The sequence below is a fragment of the Sinocyclocheilus rhinocerous genome, unplaced genomic scaffold, assembly GCF_001515625.1.
Source record: "Sinocyclocheilus rhinocerous isolate Xijiao unplaced genomic scaffold, SAMN03320098_v1.1 scaffold2648, whole genome shotgun sequence".
Taxonomy (NCBI): Eukaryota; Metazoa; Chordata; class Actinopteri; order Cypriniformes; family Cyprinidae; genus Sinocyclocheilus; species Sinocyclocheilus rhinocerous.
The window spans coordinates 355,272-366,326 of NW_015655994.1; the positions used below are offsets into that span (position 1 = coordinate 355,272).

Sequence of the window (11,055 nt, forward strand, 5' to 3'; positions counted from 1 at the left end):
GATATCGTCCTCTTTTGGAAGACCAAACAAAGTATTTCCCTTTCACAACGAAACACACAGCGTCTTCACGACATGGCGGCGGCAACAATACTACAGCGAGAATAAAAGTAACACCTTCTTTCTTCTTCCCACATCGTGATGTAGATATGTGGGGGCGTGTTAGAACAAGAGCTTGTAACACTCCAAAGAGAAAGGAAAAATTGAAATCGCATCATATGACCCCTTTAAGAAAACTTTCCTGGCTAACCAAAAACAAACCTTAACAAAATGTTTTCGGAACCAAAAACTGACATTCTGGGAACATTAAGGTCATACAAAAAAAACCTAACATTGTTAGTTCTGGGAACGTTAAGAAAACGTTCCTGGCTAACCAAAAACAAACCATAAACGTTCTGGGAACTAAAAATTGTTAGCTGTTCAACAGGCATATTGTTTTACCATCTTTTAACGTTTTATTATGACTCGGACACTCAACACATAAATCCAGGAGCTCTGTTTCCAAGTGCAGCACTTACCTCCGCTGGCAGCCATCTTGCTGGATCCTGTTAAGAAACCAGAACAACTGCAGAATGAGCTTTTATACCTGTGCTGCGGTGCATCATGGGAAATGGGAGAACCCAAGTGTGGGAGGTAGTTTATTATTATTATTATTATTAAACAGCTCTACAATGCAGAAATTTTTTATAGATGGCTGTTATTTGGTTAATTTAGTTTCTGGTTACTGCCTGGTTAATGTCATAACATTGAAGAGTATGTTTCAGAAATCACAGAAACAGTTATGGCTGTGTGTGACTCCCCCACACTTGGGTTCTCCCATTTCCCATGATGCACCGCAGCACAGGTATAAAAGCTCATTCTGCAGTTGCTCTGGTTTCTTAACAGGATCCAGCAAGATGGCTGCCCGCGGCGGTAAGTGCTGCGCTTGGAAACAGAGATTTATGTGTTGTTATTTTGTAGCTAGATTTAGCGACTTCCCCACTCCTTTTGAGACATTTTTTAAAGTTTTGGCACAAATATAGCAACTTCTTGGACAAACCTTAAGTTCTCATCTTGCCCACTGATTTATATTCATCTTTATATAGATCAGTGAATTAGCCATTATGATGTCATCTAGTGACGCGACCAGTTTTAGCTACTTTCAATTGAAAGCAGTTGGCAACAGGTCCAGGCCATGTTAACAGTGTATGCTTTAATTAGAGCTTTTAACCAATCATATTTCAGCAATCGTGTTGCCAAGGCCTCCAGAATCAACAGTGCAGGCGTCTGTGGCTTAAAATCAATGGCAATGAAACGTTGCTTTAACCAATCAGATCTCGAGTTGGCAGCACCAGGTCCATCCAGCAGGCTCACGATAGCGTCAGCATTTTCTCGTCCTTTGATTGGATGGTCAGAGCGCACTGGTCAAAGCTAGCAAACAGCATCACTGTAAATCATTTTTGTTTTCATAGTATTATTACTGTTTCTCAGGTTTCTTACGGTATATGTTGCGTACAGTGCTTTACAGTAGATTTTCAGTGCATTCTGAAAAATATTCAACTTCTATAAATCTAAATACTACATTTACATTTATTCATTTAGCAGATGCTTTTATCCTAGGGGTATGTTAAAACACATCTAATCACCTTATTTGTTTTATACCAATCTTATTTGAGTTAATAAATGTCTGTAAGAACATCGCGTGGACTATATTTGTGTCAGTTTGTTAGGTTAATGCTTCAGCTAGAGATGATGTGCGGTGCGCAGGTGTGGCAACTTGCTGAATTGTGTTAATTGGGTTCCTAGTTTTAGTAATAGCGTTCATTCTCGCTACACTGTTACAGCTGTCTGTGATGCAATGCCCTGTTATACTGCATTTCTGTGTAATATTAAGGTTTCTATAGCCGTGGCATCATTCTGATGGTATTAAGAGGTGGATTAATTAATGTAGGACCTCACTGAAGGCCTAGGTGTGAAATGCACGGCCCGCCGCTGGTCGTAACCTAATCCTAGCAGCTTCAATGTTGAGTCAACATTCACTATTTGATCAGTTAATCTTATTAGGTGGAAAATAAAGCATCAATTGAACGTTTAAAATTTATCAACATGTAGCCATTTAGTCTAAATCAGTGTTTGTTTTGTGTGAACTTCTGGAGGAACCGGAGTCTAACGTTAGCTAAGAAACAGTCTTTTCATTCGTTCTTTCTGCACATTTATTGTAAAATGTCTCATCAGAGATGGAACGGTTTAGCTGCTCTTTTCCTGACGACTGTTCGAAAACCTGATCATTTCAATAAGGGCCTGCCACTGATAATCTTATTCGTCAGTTTAACTGAACAAGCTGCAAGTTTTCATTCATGTTCTTGGTATTTTAATGTGACATATATATATATATATATATATATATATAACAAGAATATCCATAGAGGATATATATAATAGATCAGTGGTGAGATTGCACAATACTGACGCTATTTGATTAGACCGGAGCCATTTTGATCAGATCGATGTCTGCAAGATTTAGCGACTAAACTTTTAAATCTTTTTTGCTCATAAGAAATTACAGTAAGAAATACAGTAAGCAATGTTGCACAAAAATAACGTTAAGAGATGTTATACTGCATGAACTGATTAAATGAGAATAGATGACTTTAATTTAGAAAATATAATGTCTAACTCTTGTGCAGTTTTTGCATTTGACTGTTGTGTGAATATTTCATTCATGTTACAAATAGCTGCTTAAGACACAGAGTGCGGGCATTTAATGTCAGATATACTGTATATTTAATCAATGCAGCGTCTTGAACAAGTGAAACATGCATTTAATCCAATAAAACCTTTAATAACAGAACAAGAATGACGGAGAAGGGCGAGTTGTCTTGTCTGCAACACTTCTGTCGTGATGTGGTGAACTAATTTATATATTAATTGTTTATCTGCAGAGATTTCATCACTGAAGTGTGCATTTGTTGTCATACTTGAGAGAATATTTGTTCCTGAGCTCAGTTCGGTTACTTCTCAGATTGGGTGTTGTGAATGTGCTTCGTGATGAACTTCTTGAAGGTGTTGTATGAATTATTAAAGAATGAAATTATGAGATATTATATTAAAGAATGAAATTATGAGAGCTCATAGGTTTTTGGCATTAAGATATTCATATTAATCATTAATTTTTCAGGGATGAATGAGGTCTTTCTGCAGAAATGCTATGAGACAATGGGCTTAAGAGTCTAGAGTTTTTGCAAATTTAATTTTGGTTGTTTTTTAATTGAGTCATTTATACATTCAAATTATTTTAGCTATTTTTTAATGTCTCAGTGGTTTTTAAACTGAGAAATGCGTTTCACTTGTTCAAGGCCTGGTATTAAATGTTTATTTTGAATATAATTAAGTACAAAAAAGGAAACATGACCCTTTAACGCATTCTCTATTCTTCTGTTGTCTTGTCTACTTGTTTTCTTTGTAATTGTTATAATATAATAATAACTTGACCCTCTAACACTAGCTCTAGCTTGCTACGTGTGTGGTTAGACTAACCGGGACTTTTCTCAGCACTTATGTTCTGTTGCTCTTTAGTTTTTACTGCTGCTATTGCCCTCGTTTGTAAGTCACGCTGGATTAAAGCGTCTGCTAAATGATTTCATGTAAATGTATTTGACATTAAATACGTCACACTCTGTGTCTTTAGGTATTATTTACATGAACATGAAGGAAATATGATCACATAGTGTATTCAGTCAAATCAGAAAGATTTTACAACATTTTACACATGTAATTCATAAAGGCTAATTTTAAAATAAATTGTTTTATTTGTAATTGTGCATGATTTATGCACATCAAATGCAGTGATGTTTTATATTTTGCGCACAAATGCTGTCTTAAGTTGAATCTGGAATGATATTTTGTAAGAGCAGGTTTTGCGATGCTCTGTAATGAGTGTTTTTGAGCTGTACTGTGTTTTATTGCAGGTTTTCAGCTGAAGGCATCAGATGTTGGTCTACAGCTGTGTGCATCTGTTCTACTGCAGTCTCTCTGCTGGCCGCTGACACGCTCTGTGGACGAGTCCTTCTGATCAGACACGTGTTTAAGTAGAGGTTTTACCTCCTAACTCAAGCTGTGCTGCCTTGTCATGTCTAAGTTTGGAAATTATATGTAAATTATATGCATTATGTAAATAAGAAATGTGAAAATTCTAATAAAAATGAGTGTTCATCAGAAGTTGATCTAAAGCTGTATTTTCAGCATCATTACTCCAGTCTTCAGTGTCACATGATCTTCAGAAATCATTATATTATGCTGATTAATATAAGTGTTGGGCTTATATTTTGGGCTAAACTGATGGGCTGCTTGTTTTTTGTTTTTTTTTACCTGTTACTATTTTCAGGATTCTTTGAATAAAAAATGAAAAAGCCTATTTTTTTTCTATTATTAGTCCTATGGTAATGGCTATAGTTAACAGTGCTTTGGTGTTGTTCTAGACAGTTTTAAACATGCAATTGTGCAACTTCTGTTGGAAAATAAACTCCTCTCAATCCAGTAGTGTGCAGTAACTATCGGCCAATCTCTAAATGGCCTTTTATTAGTAAGCTTTTAGAGAAAGTAGTGTTTTTACAGCTTCAGTCTTATTTGGATTCTTTTAATATTTTCTAGTCTGGTTTTAGATCATTGAGCAGCACTGAGTCAGCTCTGTTGAGGGTTGCTTGCTCTGGATTCTAGGGGTGCTCCGATTGATGGGCTACCGATCACAATCGGCCGATAATCACGTTGGGATGATTGATCGGCGGTCTCTAAAAGGCCGATCTCAAAAAACGATCTCAAGTTGATGACGCTGCCGTGAGAGGTTTGGCACGACATGCAGCGGCACCGTCTCAGTCTCTGTCCGGCGTGGGTGAAATAATTATAATGCTGAATGTGAGGTACTCACCTTCATATTTCTTTTGATAACTTATAAACTAATTTGAAAACCTTGTGTGAGACGTAATTTCACAAACAGCGTGAGTGAATCACCGCGCGCGCTCTCTTTCTCTCTCAAAATGCGGATTTGCAAATGTCTTCAAATCACCACGCATCGCGTCTGTCTATAAGCGAGCTGCATGCTGCACAGTGGACACAGGGATTGTCACTTGCACAATCGAGGCAGCGTCACATCGCCACTAAAGTTTATAAATTGCGTTTCTTTTTAATTCTTGCCAGTGTTTAATCATTCATCGCTCGTGCGCTCTCCTGGAGACTGAGCTCACGCACACTCGCAGCGCACACATAACGCCAGGTTCACATTACTGTTTGCAGTGCGTATGTGGTGTGTATTTTTTCCGCGCTCATGTTAACGGATTAAAGCGTTCACTGCACACCGTTACGGTCCGGCGGTGCGTTCAGGAGCGGTGCGTCTGCAGCAGAGCAGAGATCGCTTCAGCACCGAGTCCATTACTGCGCTGCAAGCGATGGAATAAGGTAACAGTGCATTGTTTGCAGTAAATATGAACATGGATTGACACAGAAATTTTGTAATTACACCATAAATGCATATTAAAGTCTACTGCGTCTCACAGTCATCACATATGACTTGTTGGCTGGGTTTAAAGGGAAAGAGCACTTTTAGATAAACAAGGCAATAATAGATGGCACTCGTGGAGGAAGGAAAACAAAGCTCTTTATGAACCGCAGGACTGCTTGTGATAAAGATTTAAATGCTAAAGGAAAGGCAGTAGAGCTGACTATTTCTGTCAATGGTAAGTTTGTGATAACGTAAGAAAAGTAGTTTAAATGTTTTGCCACTTGCTTGAGCAACTTAACATATAAATCTAGAAGTAAATGCAAAAGTAAAAAGCATTGAATGTGTTGCTTATATTTATTGTTTAAACATGTCTGTGAAAGATTGTGTTACTGTACTGTGTAAAGAAATAATTGCGATGCTGAAAAAGCATTTTCAGTGACAATGTTTGGATTTGAAATTAGAATAATGTATAAATGTTGTGTTTGTGGTCAACACGGATCAGAAGCGGACTCCTGTGTGAAAGCTGCTTCACGAGAGACACCTAAGAGCTAAGAGGGGAATTCCCCCCATTCTTAATCAAAGAATTCACGATATATTTGGAGCGTGGCATTTTATATCACTGACATGACGTTTTTCTTAAATGACTTGAATGTATATCCAAGGCACTGCATTACAGTGGTTTGCTTATCTTGAGAATAGGGCTTTTTTTCTGTAAATTTAGGAGATTTTCCACTTTTTCTCATCATCTGCACCTGTCTTGTATGGTGTGCTTCAGGGGTCCATTTTGGGACCTTTATTGTTTTCCCTTTGTGCTTCCCTTCACCCTCATTTTGCAAAAAATACATTTAATATCACTTGTGCGGATGATTCACAGTTATCTTCCAGTAAAGCTTGGCACCACGGTTTCATTCTGTGTTATTGAAGAAATGGATAAGGATCCAGCTAAATGGGGATAAAACTGAGGTGTTAATTGTAGTTTGCACTGCAAATTCCTACTCTGCTCTGGAAGCACAGGTCCAGTGCACACAAACAAATTAAAGACCTTGGAGTGATCTTTGTCTCTTCACTATGTTTTTTTAAATAAACAAATTGGTGCTGTTGTTAGAGGAGATGTCTTCCATTTGAGATCTATTGCAAAGTTGAAGCATCTCTCAGGTAAAGGTTTGGAAGTTGGGATTTATGCACTTGTCACTTCACGATTGGGTTGTCTTCATTCTGGGGTCAGTTTCATAAAAGACACGAAGAAAAGCAGGGATTAAAGTCTGACTTGAAATAACCTAGCACATCAATCGAGGATATAGTTCAATAAATGACCATTTATGTTCACGCAGTCTCACTAATTTGACCCAGGTTCAGTGAGTCAAGATAATTTAATGTGCACGCTTATTCTCAAGCAGCCCTTAATGTCGATCACGGATCAAATCAATCCACCATGACAAACAGCGAAAATATCTGTGCTGTTTAATGCATTTGAGACGCGTTTTCCCCAGTGCATAACTGACATGTCACAGGTATATTCTTCATCTGTAACTGTTAGAAAGTCATGCAAATATTTCCATTTTGCTGTCAGGAGTGGACGAGGCTTATGCGACATAACCTAAATAATAACCTAGTAAAAACTTGATCTCTCCTACAGCTGAAATTAGCTAAAACATTTTTCTTACGCTAGGATTTATTCATATAGAAGCTATAGTTTGTCTTATTGTATCAGAGCAGCCCATCAGACGACAGCATCAATTTCTCTAGAGCAAAGATTGACTATATTCACAAATAAAATACATAATTTCTCACTATATACTGACACCTGTGAATGTTTTTATGAGGATGACTTACCACGGCTTGCATAAGCGTGCTCCTAACGATCCGTGCCGTCTGTGCGCCTGAGGAAGCGTTTGCTGCGGTCAGCGACGAACACAGAGGACGGCTGGAGATCCTCACAGAAGCGTGCCGGACTGATGAGGGATTGTCAGATCAGTGACGCCAGCTGACTGTGTAACGCCCTAAAACAGATTCACATCAACACATCAGTCAATAAAAGTGTGCAGCTCTGCCTCCTGCTTCCATTAACCTCACTGATAATGTGCCTGTTTGAATCCCTCAACACAATACACAGCTTATTTATCATTTCTGCCATTTACATCTAAGCACACGCTGCAGCCGTGCAACATTGCATTAATGCTGAATTGCTCAAGCAGTGATTTACTCTTGAATATTCAATTTCTGTTAACGTAACGTAAACCTGGAAAACCTGGAATTTCATATGTATATTCATTTTATTTTATTTGTCCTATTATGTGCAACTTACATCTTTTTTTCTTATTTTAACAACAACACAGTACAATAAAGAACAGAAATTACCCAGCCCAAGTCTGAGGTGCTTTTGTTTACCAGGATGATCTTGAAGTTAAGTTTTCAGGTTGAGTTAACTATATACAGTATATATATATATTACCAGACGGGCCAAAGATGTGCTGGTGTTAATCATGACCTGAGCCGGGTCTGTCCAATAACAGAGACGTCCAAAACACTGATGATAACATTATTAATGTAAGAATAACTCCTAAAGTAGTGCTACAGTAAAACACTGCTGCTGACTTCCAGAAGCTTTCTTCACTGAGAGAGAATGTGAAACATGCTGTATTTTTTGTTTTTAAATATACTTTAATAGAATTTAAATTGTGTAACTGTTTGTGGGAAAGCGAGTAAAAAACCTACAGGTGTGCAGCTCCTAAAGCATTCCTCTGATGAAACCGCAGTAAAGCACGTGTGTGTGTGTGTGTGTGTGTGTGTGTGTGTGTTCTCTGCAGAATAGTGCTGCATGAGTCTCCGTGGAGCAGCTCGAAGGCACACACGGTGAAAGTGTATTTCTACACGGGGTCATTGCAAAACAAAGTCATTACATGATGTTTTAACAAGGTCTGGTTAATGACATGCCTAATATTAGTATTAGTATTTGCTACACGCGCGGGGGGGAGCGTGTGAGAAAGGCAACAGCTGTTTAGACTCACTTCTAGTCAAAATGAGAAACATACAGCATGTATAAAGTGATAGGTTTATCCGTTTAAATCAGTAAAACTACCTCAGAGTTTACCTGTGCGTCACGGACCGGCGTCAAACAGCACCATATGTTACAAACGTATGAAGAAAGAGGCATTATTAAACGCTTCAAATATGAACAATTACAAGTCTAATGTGTCATTTTACAACTAATGTGCAAAAAGGACGAATAAAGACACTGTTGCTTACCTTCACTCAGCGCACAGCTGATCCTAATGAGGCTAATCGCGCATGCGCAGAACGATTCCGAGCAAACCTTGTTTTTTTTCGACCACTTTATATTTAATATTATTTTTACTTGCATTTGATATATTTGATAGATTTATTTTAAATAAAACATAATAAAACATTTGCAATTGGCAGGTAAAATGTGTTTAGGTTTCTGCCATTTCCCATGATGCCCCGCAGCACAAGTATAAAAGCGCTTCCCGCGGCGCGCTCTGGGTTAAGAGGCTCCGGCAAGATGGCGGCCGGCTGAGGTGAGTGCGTGCTGCGCTCGGAGGCAGAGCTGCTGGAGTTATGTGTTGGGTGTCCGAGTCATTATAAAGCGTTACAAGATGGTGAACAGTGTAACATTTCTCTCGTTAGTTGTGTTCGAGTAACTGTGTGAGTGCCGGCTGGTTTAGTGAAGTGTGTTTGTGTCGCTGGTTGTGTTTTCAGAGCGACTCCTTCAGAGGGCCTTTGGTTTCAGTAGCTGGAGCCGATTCATCGGTCTCTCAGATCACTGTTCATAACCTAATATTTCTACAAGGTGAAATCAGCCAAATGCGCATTAAATCTCAAGCGGAAGTTATTAAAAGCTCTGGATGCTGGTTTAAAGCGAGTTGTGAGTAAAAGTGTAGTATTTTTCCTTCCAGCATAACGTTCTTTGTGCTTTTACTTTAAAAAGTGTTAGGCCTATATGGTCTAAATGTAAAGCGCAGTGCTCATAACAACACAGTTGTCTTGTAAGCGTCAATGCTGTTAAGCTATTAGATTTTCCCTAACGTTTAATAAAATGAGCAGAAAAACTAATGTAAACGAGTAATGTTTGATTCTGTACAGCGCAGTGTTCCCATTACCAATAGTCAAGCAGATCTGCCCCTTTAGCTGTGCATTACAGCCTCCAATCGACCCAAAATATGCCAGAATTGTCAACAATCGAATCTGAGTTACACTAATAATTTACAACACTGTCAAGAGTTGCATTTCAGGGAAATAACTATTGTATTTTCCTTTGTTCCTTCTGTCCTGTGCGTCTTCATAAATGATAACTAAACAAGGTTTCCAAAAACGAAGCCCATTGTGTAGTGTACTTTTCAATTAATGTTTATTTGTTTAATTTATTTAACATGTATGCACTTTATTTATTTTATTTATTTAGAGATTTATTTATTTATTTATTTAGAGATTTATTTATTTATTTAGAGATTTATTTAATCTCTATCACACACACAAAATAGACAGAGTACTATAGTTTTACAGTACAAACAGCAGAGGCTGACAATGATTATAGAATGACTTTCTGATGCTGGACTAAATGGCAAAAAAGGTAACTTTTATGGAGACTATTCAGCTTTTATTGACTCTTTATTAATCCTTTCCTGTGAACTGTATACAGTGAACTGTTGGATCCTGAAGGATGAGAAATTCTTCCTCTAATGTGGCGACCGTAGCCCACTTGTGTTTATCCACAAGTGCTGTGCAGAACTTCTAACAGTCCTATCTTTTCACAAACCGGATAGAAGTGAACCGTTCCGCTGGAGAACTTTTTGCCCACGCAGCTTTGTGTAGGGATTTAATCTGGTGCTCATCTGCTTGTTGGTATATAGTATGCATTATCAATTTATAAAAAAAAAAAACAATTTCAATTTGTTACAGCACCAGTCCGCTGCAGTCCTGGGCCGGTTGGTTGCTCCATCTGGGCGTAGTGCTACGTCTGACACTAAATCTTACTCCTAGTCAGAGGTACGTGTCAAGTGAAAAGTCATGATTGATTCGGACATTATTCGTTTTTAGGATTCATGTCTGTTAGTTAATAATTGTTTGCAGTAATTTCCCTCATTTTAAAGTCGAAAGCTGTGGGAATGAGTAATGCGATGTATGCGCAATCCCGCAACGAAATTCAGGATCTGATTAAACATAATTCTATTATACAGAGACTTGTGAAATAGATTTTCATGACTTTTCAAAAACTGAGTTGATTTATTTTTACAAAACTTTCTAGCCCTGGAAATTGCTGTTAAATGACTTTTCCAGGTTTTTCATGACCGTACAAACCCTAATGTGATGATCGGGTGCGGGTCGGGTGCGGTTATCTAAATCAGACAAAAATACAGGTGCGGGCGGATGGCGGGTGTATAATTTATTTGAAGCTGCGGATTCGGGTGACGTTTTAGCTCATCCGCGCATCAATTATATATATATATATATTCCAATGCAAAAGCCTCTAAAAGCCATCTTGAATCAGAATACTGAGTGATTGCTCTCCACACATAGTATATGTTTATCAAGTATTTTCACTTCAAATGTGCTGGAGCGAGTTGTTC

The 11,055-nt window shown here is 38.2% G+C and overlaps 1 long non-coding RNA gene across 1 annotated transcript; it reads right to left on the reverse strand.

The window, feature by feature from the left end:
- Nucleotides 1–6,535: 6,535 nt before the first annotated feature.
- On the reverse strand, nucleotides 6,536–8,688 carry LOC107719056 (uncharacterized). The gene is made up of 3 exons (XR_001637484.1): nucleotides 8,562–8,688; nucleotides 7,304–7,470; nucleotides 6,536–6,685 (listed from the first exon to the last, which is right to left on the reverse strand). It is a non-coding gene; the product is annotated as an uncharacterized LOC107719056 (long non-coding RNA).
- Between the last annotated feature and the right edge of the window lie 2,367 nt (nucleotides 8,689–11,055).